Here is a 20,161-nt window from a genome sequence, read left to right on the forward strand (position 1 = left end):
ATCCTGCTAAAATCAACAAGATTCTGATGATAAGGCATCATGTGTGCAGACCTTACATGTCCAATTTTAAATTTTGCAGTTTGGCCATAAAGTTTAGCTTTATGTGTGGCTTCAAGTCTCCTTGACATAGGGCTTTCTAACATGGTACTCAAAAATGGAGGAAGAGCATTGGTTTTAGGAGAGTTTTTGATACAGATCTTCAAAGGTTGTTAATCACATCCTCTTATTTGGATGTCTGACTCCCATTGGAGTTTCCATAAATCACTGAGGATCTAGACATGAACATCTCAGTTCAGCGAAGGCTTCTGGCAATTAACAAGGAACCTCAGCTCTGTTAGACCTTTCTTTCAAATTCTCCTGCCAGAGGGACCACCTCCTCGTAGCCCAGAAAGTACTGCTTTGTTGAAATCACCCTAAAGTCTCTGATTCAATTTTTTCAATGAATATTTGAGGGAATGATGGAGGGAAGGAAGGGAGTGGTTGATAGGACCTACTCTCCACTAAAATCATGAGTATTTCCACTGAATCAAGTCTCTCATGACTTTTTCCAAAATTATTCCATGTGTTACATGAGTACATGATCCTTAGCAGATTCAAGTTATTGTACTTTGTGACAAAACAGATAAGGTGTGAACACTGAGCTTTTGTAGTAACGTTTATTAAATCTTCTGATAAATTCCAGAAATTTAGGTCTTAGGTTTCAAAAACATGGCTCTGAACCTACAGGAATGAACATGAGGTTAAAGAAACAGAGTTTTACAGGAGAGTATATATGTTTTTGGTACTGAAGAAAAAAGAATCCCACATAGGATACAAGTATAGTGAATATACTGCAATTTTGCTCTAATTTCCTAACCAGCTGCAGACTTTTATTATCTATGGGATTTTTCAAGAAACATCTTACTTTTTAACAAGCAATTTGCAAAGAAAAACAGTCAGACAGCTTTTCCATCTCTCTTCTTTTCTACCATTGTGTTGGAGTTTGAGGAATAAGCAAAAAGAAATAAAAAAGAAGAAAAGCACCAGCAAGTTATTAATCTGTTTATCGCATGTTTCCAGCAAATGGGGAGTGTCATAATTTTTCTAAATTGGTCACCGGCACTTTCTCTTTTCAGAAAGCAGAACAGGAAAGGAATCCCCTCTGAACCTTGTCAACCTCCCAGGGTTCCTCAAGGATCTGGAGGAGGATCTGAAGGCCTTTGCTGCACCTCTGCCAAGCTGCTGAAGTGCAAAGGTCATTTTCCTCTCTCTTGGGGCTCATTTGTTTCCATCACGTATATGGAGAAGGCAGAGGAGTCTTTCAGCTTCAGACAGACATAGGGAGGCCTGCGGAAAAGAAATGTCAAAAAAAGCATGAGGTCCTCATCAGAAACTGGTGCACTAGCCCAGAGGCACATGAGCAGACAGTTTGCGTTATCAAAGAGCATCCGCTTGTGTGTCTGGCAGGGTGTTCGTACGGAACATGATGCTGGGCGTACTCTCTGTGCACTGCACATGTAAAAAACAGGTCTTTGCTTTTGTCACCTGGAGCATAGTCGCAGGCAGTGTAGATAGTCTCCTATGGATCAGAAGTGCTGCTTGCGGCCAGATGTTGTTATCGTCATGGAGATGTTACTGTAGCCACAAGAAAGATATTCCTTGACTGATAAAGAAACAGAAAATGCTAAGATTCTTCTCCTTGCTCCTGAATAGCAGAGCTAAAAATAATTCGGGGCTATTTTAATCTGCTTGAATAGAGCTGTCTTTTTTTTTCCAGTGTAAACTTTCATATGACAGAAATGAACATTGTTTTTTCTTGTTCTGCAATAAAAATAGAGAGATTCCTACCTCAATCCTAAACATTACAGACTGTCTTCAAAATATAGGATCAGATTTTGGTTAAAACAGTGTAACTGCTTTTACCATTGACCTCTATTCAATCTCTGGAGTTAGAGATGAAGCTTTGTGAAACTCAGTTTTCCCCTAACTGCAGACTTGAAGACCTAAATATCTATCTGTAATGTCTGAACTAGGATGGGCTATTTGCTTAGCAGGACACATGAGACAAGTCAATGAGCTTAATGTGAGCTGCTAGTTTTGGATTCAGGTAAGACTGCAGTAGGGACTGAGCAAAAGAGTGGACTTGGCTTGTGGTTTAAATATATACTTGTTTTGTGGATCTAGGAAGTTTACACTCTTATGTGGCTGTATAAATCACAGACTTGAATGCCATGTGCACTCTTCATACCGGATGGACTAATTAAAACACAATTTTAAATCAACCTCATTCCATTATTTACAATGACCTAAAGGAAAAGTTCTTACTGTTTGCAAGATTTCTGCACAAGCAGGTCAAAGGCTTTTCATGCAACTTGAATGTCTTCTGATTGTTTAAACACAGACAAAATATATGGCTGCTTACACTTTTAAATTGTGCAAGACTTCTGGCTAATAAAAGCTTATAGATCTGTTTGCAACTGTCAGAAATACCCTTATGATTTCCCCACTTGGAAAACAGCAAGAAAAGTACCCTGTTCCTCTTTTTGGTAAGCCACATCCCTTTGCTGAAAAAAGTGCTGACAAGATGTTTGTGTGAGATGCAGCTGGTATCAGAGAAAAACAGTCTTGAGGAATATTTCTGTGTTTGTAATAGAAGGTCTCTTCTAAAACCAAAAGTGTCTTAATTCTGCCTCCAAACCTAGGATTTTATTCTCTATACATCACAAAGAGTGGATTAGTTATAATCTTTGCTCCTCTGATTTTCTTTATTAGATACATATTTTGCCTCTTCCCACAAATGCACTTGATTTATTGGATATTTCATAAATTAGACATTATAAGATATGAACTATAAAGATGCCTACATTAGCCTTGAAGAAGGCAGCTGGGATACCAGAAGCAGCCTAGTTCTGACTGCACAGAGCTTTTGAAAAGAGAGGTCTGACGTGCACCTGCAATTGGTCAGCCCCCTTTCTTGTGTTCATCTAATATCTGCTCTGAAAGCACAGACATGGAGAGTGAGAAGATGGCCTGTGAAAGCGGGTGCTTTTTTATTACTGTATTCCAGGAAATCCTTTCCCCTATATGAAGGAGATTTGCAAAGAAGATGGGGCAAATATCTTCTCAGACAGGCACAGTAAAAGGATGGGAGGCAACAGTCACAAGTCGCAAGAAGGAAATTCGAGTTGAATGAAGGAAAACGTTGTCCAGCACTGGAGCAGGTGGCCAGAGATCCCCTCCCTGGGGTTTGCCAACCTGGACTGGACACGGCCCTGAGCAACCCTGAGCACGGCCCCGACCCGGCTTGGGGGTTAGCCCTGCTCTGAGGAAGAGATGGGAGAAGGTAAGATCTAGAGGTCTCTTCCAGCTAAATTTTTCTATGCATTTATATCAATAAAGCTGTAGAGTGAACTGAACTAGGAATCCATGACTCAGTAATGCTGAAAAATTCTGAATATTGTAAACACTGTTTGGGGGGGGGGGGTGTCTTTATTTCCCACACCTCAGGCTTCTTCCTTCGCCTAGGACTTTTCCTAACTTCTGAGTCTTAGGTAACAGGTACTATCCATTCTAATCCTATAATAACATTTCTAATGGGAAGTACATGGATAATGGAGGAAGAGCTGCCACATTCTGTTGGCCTTGGCTGAGTGCTTGTGCTCGGGCAAGTAGAAATTCCCCAGACTTCATCAAATATCCAGGGAAAAGGCTGATGGTGGAATGACCATTCAGAAGGCAGCTTTTCTTTTCAATCCACCCTGCTGAAATCAGTGAATTTTGCCATAGGCAGAGGGACTGGAACACACCCAGCACCACACACTGGTGTTTATCTCTGCACCGCCATGAACATGTCAGTGAGAGCTGATACAGATTCAGGGAAAAGACAGGTATTATCTTGAACCTTCTGTTTTCAGATTTTCCTTTGTTCTAGGAGATACTTTTTGGACAGGTACCTGCCTAAAAAGGTTTGTTTCTCTTGCAAGCTTGCATTTTACATGGCTTTATGAGTTCCCCATGAGAAAAGAGCGAGCACTCCAATAAATTTGTTGATACAGTTAAAAAGAAGTGTCACAAAACAGTTTCTGGTGTAATGCGAAAATCCTCCATGTGTGACGACAGTGCCTTAAGTGAATTCCTTCGACCACTTTAATACCACAGGGGGAGCCTGCAGTAATACGTATCTTCAACAATTCACGTAATTTAAGTTGCTGTGCTTTGTAAAGCAAAGAAGAAGAGCACACAGCCGAGCTGTGCCACGCTGAGAGCAAACGACCGGGGGGAGCGAGGGCTGCCGCAGTCACAGGGAAGCCACAGAGGGGCGCGGTTGTGTGCCGAATTGCAGCTCCGCGCTCCCCAAATCCCCCCACCTCCTCCGGCGGGTGCGCATGCGATCCCTTTCTTATTGCTATGGAAACCCACCAAAGCAAAGGGTAAATAGACGGACAATAGCAAAAGACAATTTTCATTTTTGTCCCGGTTTCAGTGTCGCGGACCTCGGAGTGTGCGTGGGGCTGCGGCAGGACGGTGCGCCTGCAGCCGGGAAGCCGGAGCGACGCAAGGCCCTCCGCGCTGCCAAGTGGGATCGCGGCACGTAGGTCTGCTCAGACACTGCCGCGCATTGTGAGCGGCCTCTCTTCAGGGATAGCCATAAAAGCCTCCTTTTTCTCCCCTTGTAAAAAAAAAGAGCAGCTGTATTCTTCCGATGCGGACGGCTCCGAGGGCTGCCTGTCTCTGCCTCACAGAGCCTCTCTAGGTCAGGCATGAAAAAGCAAACTCAATTTTAGGCTCGGCGCAGGATTTCCTGGGGTGGGCTTGCGCTTTGGGGGGAGCTGGGCTCACGTCTGGCCATGCGGCTCAGGAAACGGGTGGGGAGGGGCATGAAACTATATTTCTTGCTGACACTTGAGGTGTCTGATAAACATTTTGGCAGCTCTAAATTACCTTTACAGTATAATCCTGGGTATTCTCACAGATTAATGTATTTCAGGCTACTAGTGGCCCGTAATGACTGCTCCAACTGCCTCTAACGTTAAGTTAAGACAGTGGCCACTGCTTGTGAGACAGGAGGGCTACGTGAGCCTTTGGTTCCAGCACTCCCTAATTTTGTAGCTGCAGCTCAGCCTAATTTTCCCTCTTCAAAGCCAGTGACAAAGCGCTCAATCAGTGATGCAAATAAACGAGACCTAACTGGTTATTTTATAGGTGCACGAGTAGCGTCTCCTTAATTGTCAAGTGTTACAGATGTGCACAGGGTGCTCTAAACTGTTTACCAGCTGGTTCTTGGAAGTGAGACTTCCTGGATGACTTTCCTAATGAGATATGCTGCCCCTCCTTGCAAATCCCTCGACGATTCCTGCTTCCCAGCAAGAGAAAACTCCCCCTTCGCATGCGGGTTCATTCCCAGCACTGCCACCGGCGTGGCTGCAAGGGCTCCGGTTTCCCGAGCGCGTGCCCACTCGCGACGCACATGGTGTCCCAAAACGGGAGCACTGCTTTCTGCGACAGGGCAAAGCCCGAGAGCACGTGGATTGCTCTGCCGCATCTGGAGCCAGCGGTGACCTTTACTGAAAGGACCCAGGAGGGATTGGCTCCAAGTCAGCCCATGAGTCAGAGCGCTATTGGATTTCTGTTAATTGTATTAATTGCAGGAGTCCCCCCCGTTGGCTCTGGTTTAGTTGAGAACCTGCCTGTGTACTTTTTAAAGCCCACAGATGAAAAAAATCTTGGCATGTGAAGGCTTAATCCAAAAGTAGATCTGGTTATGGTGTGGGAAGGGGGAGGAATAGAAGGAGGGAAAGGACCGACCAGCTGGTTCCTTTACGGTGTAAGGTCAGCAAAGCCACGGTGTCGCGTCTGATGCTTTCCAGTATTACAGCGCAGGATTTTGCCAGGATTCTTGCTACTTATCAAGTATTTCACATGCATCTGAAACAAGACAAACGGGGAGAAAAAAAAAGACTAGCAATCCACAAGCAATTGTACAGCAAGGAACAATCTTGTATTGGCAAGGAGATGAACTGGATGATTGAATCATTCTTTTTGTCTTCGAACCCTTCTTGTTTGGCGTTCATTTGCAAGGGCACGTTTTAGATCTGCAGCGTGCAGATCTGGCTCTGTGCGCCAACTTGCCTCTTATGTTTGTGTGAATGTGAGCGCACGTTCTGACCGTCATCACACCTGCAGTTTGGCCAAATGCTTGCTTATGGTGCCCCGGTCTGGACTGTGCGTAGCTGTTATCAGACATTCCCAAGGAGAAAAATAATGTGGAAGGTTACTGCTAAAAGAGGTTCTGGGTCACAAAAACCAACCAGTCCTCCAAAGCTGTGTCGTCAGACACTGTTTTCTCTCTTGCAGACCTGCTTATGATTTAAAGGAAAAAAATCAAAGGATAACAACATCTCCACCGGGTCATGACAATTTTAGGAGATTATCCAGGGCCCGCATTTGCTATCAATATTAGTAGGAAGAGCAGTTGATTTTAATGTCCCAATATAGAATTAAGAATCTTCCTTGTAGTCTTTTGTATGTTTTCTTTTTTTTCTTTTTCTTTTTTTTTTTTTGGCCAGTAAATCTTATTACAATATTTACTATGAACGAAAAAATTGTTTTAATTCATCTAGTATTGTGCTCCTGGTTAAATATGAGGTTAAATACCTTGTTAAGCACCAGGAGAGCAATCCCTCTGCTGTTTTAAAATACATTAACCCATTTTTGACCAGGATGCTCTCATTTTAAATACATATACTGATGAATAAAAGATCTGAATTTAGCAAGGAACACCTGATGTTCCTTTAGCCCCTCAGGGAGTCTCTGTGTATTTATGCACGTACCATGACTGCAAGCTCTTTAGGTATTTACTTAGACCTCTCCTCCTCTGCCTCATGTGAAATGTACCTCTCTTTCTCAAGCAAATCTCTTCTTTTAGGATATCAGCAAAACATATATGACTATAGATTAAAACTTGGTTTTCCAGGAAAAAAGGAACTGAATAAATACCTGAGAAAGATTTCAGCAAATACACTTTTAAATGAAAATCTGAATTTGACAAAATCACTTCATCATGTGAACTGAGCTCTCTGGAGGTCAGTAGAAGTACACAGACCTACTGCAGCTGAGGGTCCGCTCGCTGCTCAAAAGACCACTGAAACCTCTTTTGAGCCCTGTCACAAACAGAAAAGGTTTCCCCAGAAGTGCTCCTCACCCTCCAGCTCCTTGCATTTATTGGGAGCTCCAGCAGCATGCTGGTCGTAGCAAAACACCCATACCTGAATGAACTTCACCAGATCATCCAGCTCCAGGGGATGCCGCCCGAGCACCTCATTGCTCTCTGCAGCCCGGTGGGATGGCAGGATCAGGTGTGATGAATTGGAAGGAGCAAGGCATGGTCCCCAGTTTGACTTGGTTCACGCTTCTGGGAGACATTCTGCCATCACAGACACAATCAGTTGCCAGAATTTGTCTTAGCAGTCACTGCTGTATCACCATCACATAGTGTCATCAGCACACTTATGCTTGCAGCTTGTATCAGTCTCCATTTATTTCCTTTTTAATCTCCTTAATCCTTCTATTTTTTTTTGAAGCAGACATTCAAAAGATTACCTAAGACATGCATATAGATCTACTGCTTGACCTTAGTTCTATTTCATATCATAATTCTAGGTATTTTTTCTCACTGTAATGACCTGGATCCTGATGAATTACTATGCATTTTCACTTCAGCCAAATGCTCGGCTTGGCAGCACAGCAATGTTGTGTCTATCTGGAGTTTGCCCTCTCTGTCCTTAGGAATGCAGGGCTGCAAGGACATGTTGCTGCTGATGCAGACTTTCCCGTTCCTTGGCTCTTTCTAAGCAATCAAATTCATAAAAGCTTTTTTTTTCTTTTTTTCTTCCTTTCTTTGCTTGCATTGACAGGTATCCTCTGATATGGCAAGTTAAAATGGATGGTTCCTGCAGTAGTCTGTCAGTTTGTTTCCACAAGTTTGGCTCTGTCTCTACAAAGTAATTATTTTTGCTGGCATCCAGCTACCTTTGCTAGTTTTCAGAAGGACTTGATGTCTCTTTCACTCGGCATGGGGTCTTTTGAACACCCGCCATTCCAAGATTTTGTTGTTGTCGTTGTTGCTACTTCTGCCTTTCATCTGGTGCAGTGTCCCAGCAAATCTCTGAAATCCCGTGCTCCAAAAATCACAACAATTGCCCTTCTTGTGTTTCCTGCTTTTGCAAACTGTGGCTTCATAGATTACTGTTTCACAGATTGCTTTTGTCACTTTTGATGTTGCCATGTCCAGAGGGCAGTATCAACTACCAGGAAACAAACTTCTGTGACAAATTAAAATCAGTATCCTCTCAGAATTTGCTGCAGATACTGGGATAATATGGTGTCACATGGGTTCCTTTGTTAGCTTGCTCCAAAAGGCACCAGCCTGGGTGTATCATAACAAAGCTCCTTTCACAGCACCAAACCACTATCAGCTGCTATTAGTTCTATTTTTCATTTACTAAAAAAAATGCTACTGTGTATATATGTGTATATATATGTGTATATATAAGTATACATAGTGAATATATATATAACAATTAAAAGCAAATATTTTATTCCTGTTGCTGCAGCGACCTGTCCTTTCCTATCTAGAGAAATTCCCCCATACCGCCTGCAATCTCTGCTAGCTGCAAGAGTGAGAGATTCACCTCATGTCAGTGGTATTTGGAGAGGCTTTTTAAGCCTGATCCTGTTATGTTCATTCTTATCTCTGCCAAAATTTTGAGCATCTGAGTGTTTGTGATTTTAAAGTAACAGCAGGCTCAGCAGCTTCTTATGACACATGGACTGAATATTAATCAGCATTTCATTCAGATGAAGCTGATCTCTGATTGCTTTTCCATGGGCTTCTGCCACACTTTGCTGGAGGTAGTTTGCTTCGGTTCCTTCCAGCGGGCTGTTAAAATGACAGCCAGTTCTTAAAAGCTGCATCTATACAAGCACATCAAGCGATGCCAAGGAATGTTCCCGGCCGCGGGAACTTGACTATCTACACTGCTAGACTGCATGCTTCATTTGCTAGGATGGGCATAGTGGCTCTTCAAACCCCGTCGCTGGTAGTCCTGCCACCCCGGCTCCAACCTGTGCTCTCCACTGCTTGGCCCGCATGGTCAGGAGGGGTTGCGCTTAGCTTGGCAGCGCACCCCAAGCGTCCGTCAAGCACGGCTCCTCACATCCTCACTTCAGCTACTCCTGCCTTCGTACATCAGAGCAGAGAGCTAGAGATTGAATGCAAATCCTGCTGGAAAGATGCCTGCTGATTTCAGAGGGAGCAGGATGTTGCCCCAACAGTTTGATTATTCACTTCATGCAATATTTTTTTTTTAACCAAGGTGTTTACTTTTGAAATGGAGACCATTGGTTGAGCCATGGCAACTGTAGTGTCTGTGTAGCCAGCAAACACTTAATATGTGGGTGGGTGGTTTGGATGTCCTTGAATACGTAATTAAATTTGTTTTTCCTTTCAGTTCCCTGTGGTGTGTTATTTTTTTATCTTTAAAAGTTATCCCATCTTGAAGACAACTGTTTTCTATTATTAAAACGACTGCTTAAAATTGACAGCTTGCATTTAGCAAATGCAGTTTTAGCCCTTTCATGTCTCAATCTTTTTTTCCAGTTAAAGAAAAAATCTTTTAGTGCCTATGATCAATTTCCTGTAGCCAAAATATTTCTCTAAACATTTTCTAAAATTCTAGATGCTTTGTATACTTACTGCAATAAGTTCCACATTTCCTGATCTTTAGAGTGTTCGGGATTAGCTTGTATGTTTTATACTGCATCAGCAAAGTGAAGGATCTGGAGCTTTCCTCCAGCTGTGGAAAGAAGCAGCTCCTGCGTGGTGCCTCTGGGCAGGTGAAAGGGGAGAGCACATGAATGAGGGAGCACTGTGGGGTATGTGGCACTTCTGGAGTTCCTGGCTGATGCACTGGATTACTCGAACCACAGATACTCAGCCCTAAAGAAGACCCCTGAGTAAAGATACTCAGCCCAGAGAGTCTGGGGAACAGCAGCCTGGTGGACTGGAGGGGAACTCAAAGCCTCTCAGATTGGGTAGATAAATAGCTCAAAACCGACAGGTGGAGATTCCACAAAAACGAGTATGGTATATACACGTAGATGGGAGGATCAAAACCACAAATGCAGAGCTGGGAGTAATTAGCAATGCAAGAAGTACAGCAAAACGAGTTTGGAGATTATGGTAGAGCAAAAACAGGAGTAGCAAATTTCCTTGGCTTGTGAAACACCTCTCTCTTTCTAATTATTTCTATTTGTTACTGGATGTCATCAGGAGTGTTATGGCGAGGGTTATATAGTGCATGCTAAACGTGTACATTACCTGGTGAAGTTTGAGCCTGGTAACCGAGTGATAAGGGGTGTAGAGTACATACAGGGAAAGAGTGAAGGAATTGGGTTTGTTTATTAGCTAAGAAAAAGAAGATTGAAGAGAACATAGCATGCTTCTTATGCATTAAGTATTGCTGAAGAGAGGACAGGGATCAACTGCCCTCTATGCTCAGCAGGGGACAGATTAGGATAAATCAATTTATTTATATAGAAAGGTTTATACTGGAAGAGGAGACAACTTTAATTCTATAAGGGCACTGAAACAGAAATGGCTGGCTAGTGGTGTGCAGAAGCCTTTCACTGAATGTTTTCAAGAATAGGTGGATGAACCTCTGCTGAGGAGGGTTTAGTCTACTTGCTTCTGCCTCAGTGCAGGTTATTGGACTAGATCTTTTCTTATGTTCCCATCTAGCTACACAGTTCTGTAATGTACAAATTCCACGGAAAATCTGGGAGAAATTAGGGTTGAGTCCAAACAATCAGGCTGGGAGTGATTCTTATGTCTACATGAAACAACTCAAATAAGAAGACAGAAACTAAATTAAGTAGCTGCTATTGAAGAAGGACTATAAATACATTGCCTAGAGTTTGAGACAGTCCCTTTACTGTGGGAAACCATGAAAGAATAGTTATTTTTTAACTATCCTGTTGGCTTTGCCATGGTAGTTGATCTGGTGATTTACTGAAACACATTTTTAATGATTTTGCTAATATGATAAAAAATACCACGTTTAATGAGCTTTATATAGTTTATAACAAACAACAGACAGTAAAAATCTGATGACATTTTAGAAGTCTATGAAATAGCTAAAATTTTATTTTTAAAGGAGGAAGCTTTCCTAAATTCTGATACATGGTCCCTCCTTAATTTGCAATTAAATCAAGAGAGACATAATCATTTTAAAAGTATCTATAATTAAATGGCAGTCTATTAAAGTCAAAGGAATTGAAAATGGGATAAAATGAAAACAGACAACTATCTGGAAAATCTTGTTCACTGTCTCTTGGTCTTTGCCGAGCATGTTTTGTTTTTACATGGCTCTTGTGTCTGGTTAAAAACGGTTCTAACATAACAAAATAATATTGTAAGAGTAAGGAATAAAATCAGCAATAGTCATGTGTTTTTGTAATGTCTTATTATACAGCAAGAGTTAACTACTAAACTATTGTTTATAACATTCTGTTAATTTTTCCTTTCCACCCAGAGTCTTTGCCCATTTTGGTCCAAGCTATAACTAACAACTAACTTAGTCTGTTAATTGCCTAGTCGTTTGTCCATCTCCATTAAAATAGCTCAATACTCGGATAAAAATATACGCAAGCTGGCAACCCTTTTCAGGTTTGTTTTTTCTTTGAATGCTTAATAGTGGGCTTTTGTTCTTCTTGTTCTTAAGTTCTTCTTACTTTTCCAAGTAAGAAGAAAAGAAGCTCGAATCTCCGGTGACTAGCTTACTATAGCTTTAATTCAACTCCGAAGCTCCCATTAAGGTCATCTCTGTAGTGGTTTGAAGTTTTCCTATTCGTTAACCTCTGCATTGAACCGAATATTTCTCAGATTCTCTAATTAGTTACAGTCTAAGCTTTAGTAACTTTCAAGGGTTTCCTCTCTGAGGTAGAAAGACAAAGGTTCAAACAATGGTCAGGAAACCCTAAAACCTCTTATCTTGCAGCAGCTCGATTAGACAAGAAGAGTACTGTCTTGATGGATTGAAAGTGCTCTGTATGAGATAAGAAGGAGGATGATAAGAACATTAGAGGACTTATTTTTACAGAAGAAAAGACTGTTTTCCTTTTAAGCACTATCTTTACTTCATTTACACATTGCAGGATAAACAGAATGTGTTTGCAATTACTATTTCTGCTTGCACACTTATTGTGCCTAAATTTTTTAATGGATACAACAGAAGGATGCATGATGAAATGATTATCAAAGCAGCTGAAAAATGCTAAACTCCATATTATATATCGTGCAGCCCTACTGACATCAGAAAGGAAGCAAGAAAAGATGATGTTATGCAAAAAAGCATAAAATATATTTGTTTAGTGTATTTATTTTTAGATAGCATTAAAAAGTAAAGATAGGTGTGAGAAAAGATCAGTTGTCCTGGAAAGAGGGTTGTGTAAATGTTCTGCTTATTTTGCTCTACTTGTTGGTTGTTGCTTTCCTTCCAGTTGCTTTCCATTAATCACTTTGGTTCTAAAAGGCCTTAGAAGGAAATTGTTTACAGATATTTTCCTTTGCTGTGACAGAAATATGAAGCCATTTCCAATCAGCTCCCTCCCGTCCTGCATTTGTGGCCCAGTCATTTCCCCGTTTCAGTCAATCAGAACATAGCCATCGACTTAAACTGGAGCAGATGAACTTCTTTACCTAGCAGTGGCTGAAAAAACAGACAGATGAATGTTTTCTATAAACAAAAGGGTATTTTTATAGCTTAGGGGTATTTTTTGTAGCTGATTAACTTCTTCCAGTGCCAATATAGAGAAAGGGACCTTACAGGCCTTCTTCTAAGGAGCCTCAGGGCTGCTCTTGTTCCTCAGGCGCACTTTGGATACTTCCTGCATTAATTAGTTCCAGTTTCATAGTTTTCCTAAGAAGTTGCCATAGTATTTTCCTTACGTACACCTTTTAAAAGGCAAAAGCATCCTGATACATTATATAATACTGGTAGCCACATGGGGCATTTTTTTGGTGGTCACTGTTTATGAGTTACTATCTGGAAATTTCTGCAGTGGTTTCTATGGGAATCTATTAATCCCTTTATCATGTTAATTCAGATATTATCAGTGAGTCTGCATACTTTTTGCCTCTGAATTTATAATTGCACAAATTTACGGTGCTGTAAAGTTCAGAAACTCAGGGAACCTAGTACAAATGCTATCTAGGCCAAAGTAGCAGATTGTAGCTATCATTTCTAGTAGCTTTTCCTGTAACTTTAAACAAACTAATCCAAACAGCTGAGACAGTCTGTGTTCCACAGCATCAACCTCTTTACACATGAACAAAATCAACTTGAAAGCTCAGAAAGATAGCCCAATTTAGAGGAAATGGATGAAACTGTAAGTTTGATTCTATAATCACATCTTAATTACATTTCACTCATCAGCTACCGCTGGCCTTTGATGAATTGTAAGGAGGAGATGGTTTGCATGCATGTCTTTCTTTGCTCATGAAGAGCTAATGGATAATCATCAAAACCCTTCAGGGGAAATCTGGCTCCACTGAAGTCAATGGCAAAACTCCCATGTGCTTCAGCAGAGCCAAGTCTGCAGTCTGGGATCCTGCCCACAGGCAGTTATAATAACAAAACAGGAAAAATGGCTTGGCTAATGAGATGGGGAGGCAGGAGCAGGAGATTTCTGGAAGGTAATGAGGGGCAAGCAGAAGTGACGAGGGTGAAGGAGGCTGAAAAGCTGAGGAGAAGGAGGAGAGGGCAGAGGCAAAGCGAGAGCAATATGAGGACAGGTGGATGTGGGTAACAGAGAATGGAGCTGAAATAAGGGACACTGGTTTTCAAACCAAAGAAAAGACCATGTTTACAATTAATTCCTTACAGTGGCAGGATGACTGTGACATGGTGGCTGAGCTGAAAGGATTAAGGCATTCAAAGTGAAAAAAAGAAAATCAAAGACCTTACTGTGTTTGGGCCCAACTGTTCTGCGAGAACAGTTCATCCCACCTCTGGCCTGCTCCCAAGGAACCTTTTCCTTAATACTGCCTCAGAGCTGGACTGGGGTTGGGCCATGAGGCAGCTGAACCAAAAAGGACAGTCGTGGTGCCGTTCCTGTCAGCCTCTTTCCTGAGAGCCCTGCAGACCATGGCACGTGATCAGCCATGTGCTGTGACCAAAAGAGAGGCTTCCCCTATAACAGGCAAGAAAAGAGGGTGATTGGGCATCCATGTGACTGTCACAGAACTGTTGTATGACAAGAAGCACCTGCACTGTGGGTGTGAAATAGGTGCATCTCTGGTCATAGGAGAGAAGAAGAGGTGTATCTGTGCAAGATGCTGTGTGGCTTCCTGCAACAGCAACAAATGGTTGGGCACCACAGCACTGTACTGTTCTTTGAAACCAGGCATTTAGGTTATATCTATCACGGTAAGCGAAAAGGGTTTGGTAGTCACCGAGGCCAGGCTGTATGCAACAGCTTGAACACATACTTTCTCACTTCCAAAACTTAGCTGCAAGCTTGCAAAAGTTACATAGAAACTCTCCTACCTTCCAAAGCACTGATCTGCTCTCAGACTGGATCAACAATACCCCCAGGCATGTGCTCGGTCCTGAACCATGCCTGAGGCTTGCCTGGGAAACAGCTAATTGGCCAGGCCAAAACCAAGCTAGGAACTAGTCTACCAGCTGAATAGTGCAGATTATTGAACCACTGAGCCTGGAAATGTTGCCTGCTGCTTTTTTACTTATCCATATAGAAGTATTAATGCTACTTTTCTATTTGTATAACTCCACTCAAGATTTATTAATGATTTACTTTGGTACATGAGAAGCATCACCTCAGGTTCTTTTAAATACTTGTAGTTTTAGTAATAATAGTAGCCTGTGCAATTGGGTCTGAAACAGCATCTTTATGTAGTTTGGGACATCAGTGTTCCCAAATCAGAGAGCATGAGAAAGAAGCACATTTCCAAAGGGTATAGTGGGAACTTTGTGATGGGTCAAGTTCTCCAGAGCCTAAAGCATTTCATAGAACCACAGACTGCAGAGCCTGGCACAGGGATACTCATCTTCTCTCATGTAGTCACCAGGGCATAGACTCTTGCTATCCTTAACTGCCAGTCCAGTGTGTGATGCCTGTTAGAGCTGCATGGTCTCCAGTCCATAATAATCAGCTCTGAATGTGACTTCAGAAACACAAAGATTCCCCATCACCTCCACTGGGCACCAAAGAAAGCCTTGCTTCAGTGTGGCCCCCCCATTCACAGCTGGAGAGCTGGGTAATTACCATCCTTCTTGGCCGTTATCCAAAACTAAATCAGATGGGGGACTAAGAAACACCACTTCGTACACTCTTCTGTTACTGCCTTTCCATTCACAAATGTAAAAACATCCTTGATTTCTTCTGACAAAAATGTAAATAAAGAGACTGGCTGGCCCGGGGGATCTGTAATAGGATATGGGGCCTTTCACCTCTACTTTACGAGCAAACACCATTCCCCTCTGATGCACGTTCAGTGGCTCGTGAGAAGAGAGCTGGTGGTCTGAGTGCAGTCACGTGTCTACATCAGGAAGCCACTAGATTTGGGACTAATTAGCCTTCTTGTCAGCAGCCTCCGCAGAGGGGCCAGCAATGAAATGTTCAGAGATAAGACATACGATGGTATGAGAGAAACTGGTCTAGCTAACACTTCTCCTGCATTTGTCCTCTGACTAATATTCAGTCTTAAGATGTTTGTAGGAAAGCTAATCACAAGCCTGAATTCACTTACGGGACTGTAATGAAAGACAGTACTGTAAATCACACAATATGCTGACAAATAAGTTCCCATAAGACAGCGCTTGGTGGCTCAGATATGTAATGCAATATCTAGCAATGCATGCCTTGCTTGGTAAAAAAAGGAGCTCTGATATAGTGGACTTTAAAACCCGAAGTTCCATCACATGGCTGTGAACTGTCCTTTGCTGTCTCTTACCGAGGTACCTGCAGACATGATGAGTGCTGGTCTCTGCTCCAGCTGAAAGAATCAAACCAGCCTTGTGCTCATACGTGTGCAAGAAGAAGGAAGTGCCTCTCCCCTCAGCAAACAACAGGCGAGCCTTTCTTCATGCTTCACAGAAAGAGTACATCCAGCCTCAGGGTTTCTATTCTTACAGTTCGGAGGAATAACATACCCCTCACGTGAGGCAAGGGAGTTCCCGAACTCAGAAATACTGGTGGATTACATGGGAGCCCTTTGCTTTCAGCTGTTACGTACATGAACAGCAACTGTAAATACTTCTCTTCGTGTTACTCAGTTAAAACTGACTACTTGGGCTCAGGCTCCAGCTGATGCAGTGGTATCTGTGAACACTTCCCCAGGGTTCTAGGCAGCTTTCAGACTACTTGCACTTGGGTGCAACTGCACTGACTTAGGTTGGATTCTGGGATGCCGTGCAAATAAATAGCTAGGCTGAAACTAAGCTGGATTTTTGACTGTCCATTTATGCTTGTGCTTATCCACACTGGGCACTGCAGTGCCCCTTCACTTCTGCAAACACAGTGAAGCAGGGCCAGGTATATTTCTACGGGCACTTTTTTTTAATAGTATGGGCCTTCCCACCTCTAAATGACAACAACAACAAAAATGTTAGAAGAAAAGACTTGGAGACAAATTCTCCTATAATGTGGTAGCGGTTTAGGCTATTCTAGCTCCGTTGCTGTCCAATTCTGTCTTTCAGTTGGAGCCTGCTGCCTGGAGAACAGAGTCCTAAGAACAGACCATGCAAACATTCCTCAGCTACTGCAGCAGGAGATCTGATGGCTCAGCTCCAGCCACCTCCTGCAGAAGCTCAGACTAAACTCTCAGGGTTGAACAGGCTGTGGAGGAGGGTGGAGTAGTATCTTGAGCCATATCATCTGTTCACTAAGTGAATACCTCTAGACCCTGAATTCACTGGTAACCCAAAGAAAGCTTCCTAAGGAGGAAGCAAAGACAGACTATCCTAACTAAGTCTAGGATTGCAGCTCCTGGCTGGGTCCAGTCCCAATACATCTTCCCATGATTCCTCTCTCTCTTTCCCTGACCACAGTGGGAATTTGCCCTCATTCATCCAGATGTCAGGTGTTGTCTTCTGGTGCATGCAAGAAAACAGCAAAGACCACATAGTATCAAGCACAGCAACATGCAGAAGTAAATGGTATCCTACACCAAACCGAGAAGGAGGTTGGTGCTGAAAAGTGGCTGGTGTAGGAGTATTCAGATTGTGCAGCTCTGCACATGGCTATTTTCTGCTTTTATTTGTGGGAGTGAGCACTGGGTAGACAAGAAGCATGTAAAAGACAAAAGGTAGAAAGTCATGAAGGTGAAGGGCACTTGTTCTTTACCTAGTGTTTCTGAGAAGCACTGAAGCTCTGCTTGAACTACCACACCTATTGCATAGAGAAGAACAAAGCTGCCACTGACTCATGCATTACATGATTAGTGATGGACCAAAATGCATTGACAAAATAAAAGTTAACTTACTGTCCAATTGGATAAGCTGAATGAACCAAATTCCTCTGGAACCTTGAAACAGTGGAGCCAAAGTATCTCCCAAGGCATCCAGGTCCTCTCCCCTGTCTTTGAGAGTTTTTCTGTTTTTCCTGGTCTGGCAGAAGTAGACAACTCTAAATACTGTGAGAACAGCACCCATTGTGAGAACAGCACCCACTGTGCTGCCAGATGCCTGACTGGGAATGTAGGAAGTTTAAAACTCCTGAAAATCCCAATTCTCTGGAGATTTCTGTCTCAGTTTTTCAGACACCACTCATTCAGATCATTTGGATTTCTAACCAGCTGCTTCTCTAAACAAGCCCAGCATTCAGGCTTTTTCATATTTATTTAGTCTGCCCCCCTTCCTAATGCTGTTCTGCCCAGACTGTAGATACTAGGGACTTGATTCAAATAAATAAAATAAACATTTGTGGATATTTTAATTGTGGTAAAAATCCCCGTATTCTTGCTTGTTTTTGAGAAAGCAGCAAAGCCAGAAGACTAAGGATCAGATCTGAGAAAAGTCTTAACAACACAAGTCCAAGAATGCAATGCAACACAGCTTTTGGTGGTCACTTAACCATAGCAATACCTAAAACTCACTAGGGACCTCAATGGTCAGCCTGAATGTGGAACATTTTATACCAAACACTCTCTGATATAGATTGATTTCTTGCTTGAGGACTTGCTCTCTCTTCTGCATCAGGGAACATATCCCCCTACTTAGCCAGCTAGGTCAGGCTATGCCTGACAGGTCAGCCTCTAGGCAAGGCTATGGATTTGAGTCTCTTCAACCTAAGCTACTCCATGGGTCAGTGCCCTATCCACATAGCTGCAATATAAAAGATAGATGTACCACCAAGGCTGAAAACCTCCATATCATGATCCTTCTGAGATCTTTCAGATCTCAGTTGTAGATACACAGTTGTAGATACCCACATGTGGCAGAAGACTGTGGCACTTCTTTCCCAACCTGGCTGAGATGCCAGTCCTGATTTCTTCAAGGGGCTGGGGATTCAGTCATACTTTTTGCATGATGTTTCCTACTGTAGGTGATGTTTGAACCTCACTCTTCTGATGTGCCTCCATGCTGAAGGGCACAGAAGATGTATTCAAGGGAAGTGGTTTAAGATGTTACTATTCTCTGCCACTACTGTTTCTCCTCTCTGCCAATGCTTATTGCATAAAGAAAAGCTGGTGAAATATTATCTACTCGTCTCTCAGCTGTTTCAGTGAAAATTGTTTGATTTATTTAAACCTACCTTTTCGGCACAGACGTGGGGTGTTCATTCCAGGAGAGGGGCAGAGTAGAGGACTCCGTTCTTAGACTGCAGTAGCTGGACTTGACTTGTCTACCTATTATTATCTGTTGCTTACCTCTCCCCAGGTCTCTTCAGAGTTTAGTCTTTGTGGGTCTAGTGTCTAAATATGATATTGCCGTGGCTACTTTGTACTCCCTACAGCAAGATCAGATTATCATCAGTGTACTCTGTAAGATCTCATCATCAAAATGTTTCTACTAATGCAGAAAACAAGATAAACACCCTCTCTAAAGTCCTTGAAATAGTAGGAGAGGACATAAACAAAAACCATTCTGCTTTCCTGATGGACTTCACAAATCTGATCAACCTTAGCTTAGTTTAGCTCCAGTTGTAAAGTTTACACTACGTCTCTCTACTTGCCTTTTCAGTGGATGTCATTAATGCTTGGGAAAGTCGAAACTCAAATCCCCTCATTGCAAATGAAAAGGAACAGCCATTAGACACAGTACCTAACAAATCAAAGATGAATGCTTGAGTTTGGGGACTGGCAGCCACAAAGGCAGAACATGTTGCAACAGTCAGAAAGGCTGGATGACGTGAGCCTGTGCCCTGCAGAATAGATTTTCCCCTTTACTGCTCAGTGTGAGAGTGTCACAATTGTAAAGAACTCCTGCTGCTCTTCATGAGATGTGAAGGTTCACTTTATTAAGGCATTCATAACTTTGGAAGGTGTTAATTGATGACCCAAGCACTGCAGTGCTTTGAGCCTTGTATCTGCCACCCATCTGTTTTACCTCCGTTTGTTAACACAGCTGGAAAAATTGATATGCAGGAACCCACCTCATCCCAGAAGTCTTTAAAATCTAATCACTACTCCTGGACATCCAGCTAAAACAATTAGAGAATGTGCTGTTAAAGCAACAAAAGCAATAAAGCATCCTTTGGAAAGGAAATGCTAATTGGTGTGTTTTTGTGACACACACTGATTTATTTGGATATACAGTGATGATAAGATAAAATTGTAATGGCCCTTGTGGAGGACTCAGAGGTCATGATCTTTAAAGTATTACTGGATTTAGCTGATCTGTATCATGAGGGCTTAATGCAACTTTTGTTTTTTTAAACAATACCTTTTGTTCTCATTTAATGTACTTCTTGTTGGCTTTGGGCAGCAATCTAAACAGTCACAATCACCTGATGAAAAGTACCAGCAAGGTGATAATCATTTTATTTGCCTTTTAATTCCTACAGTAACAAATGCATTAAAGAAGTCTAAAGCTATGCTATAAGTCACAGTCATAGTGATAATCAATTGTTCATGAGGAGAGGAGAGACAAGGTTTGTAGGG

The 20,161-nt window shown here is 42.3% G+C and overlaps 1 long non-coding RNA gene across 2 annotated transcripts; it reads right to left on the reverse strand.

Annotated features, from left to right (window-relative positions):
* Positions 1 to 642: 642 nt before the first annotated feature.
* On the reverse strand, positions 643 to 7,810 carry LOC135327639 (uncharacterized). Of its 2 annotated transcripts, XR_010388045.1 has the most exons (3): positions 7,245 to 7,810; positions 5,785 to 5,904; positions 643 to 1,326 (listed from the first exon to the last, which is right to left on the reverse strand). It is a non-coding gene; the product is annotated as an uncharacterized LOC135327639 (long non-coding RNA). The 2 variants fall into 2 exon arrangements; XR_010388044.1 differs by having other exon boundaries at positions 643 to 5,904.
* Positions 7,811 to 20,161: the final 12,351 nt, after the last annotated feature.

Source organism: Dromaius novaehollandiae, chromosome 2 (genome assembly GCF_036370855.1).
Source record: "Dromaius novaehollandiae isolate bDroNov1 chromosome 2, bDroNov1.hap1, whole genome shotgun sequence".
NCBI lineage: Eukaryota > Metazoa > Chordata > Aves > Casuariiformes > Dromaiidae > Dromaius > Dromaius novaehollandiae.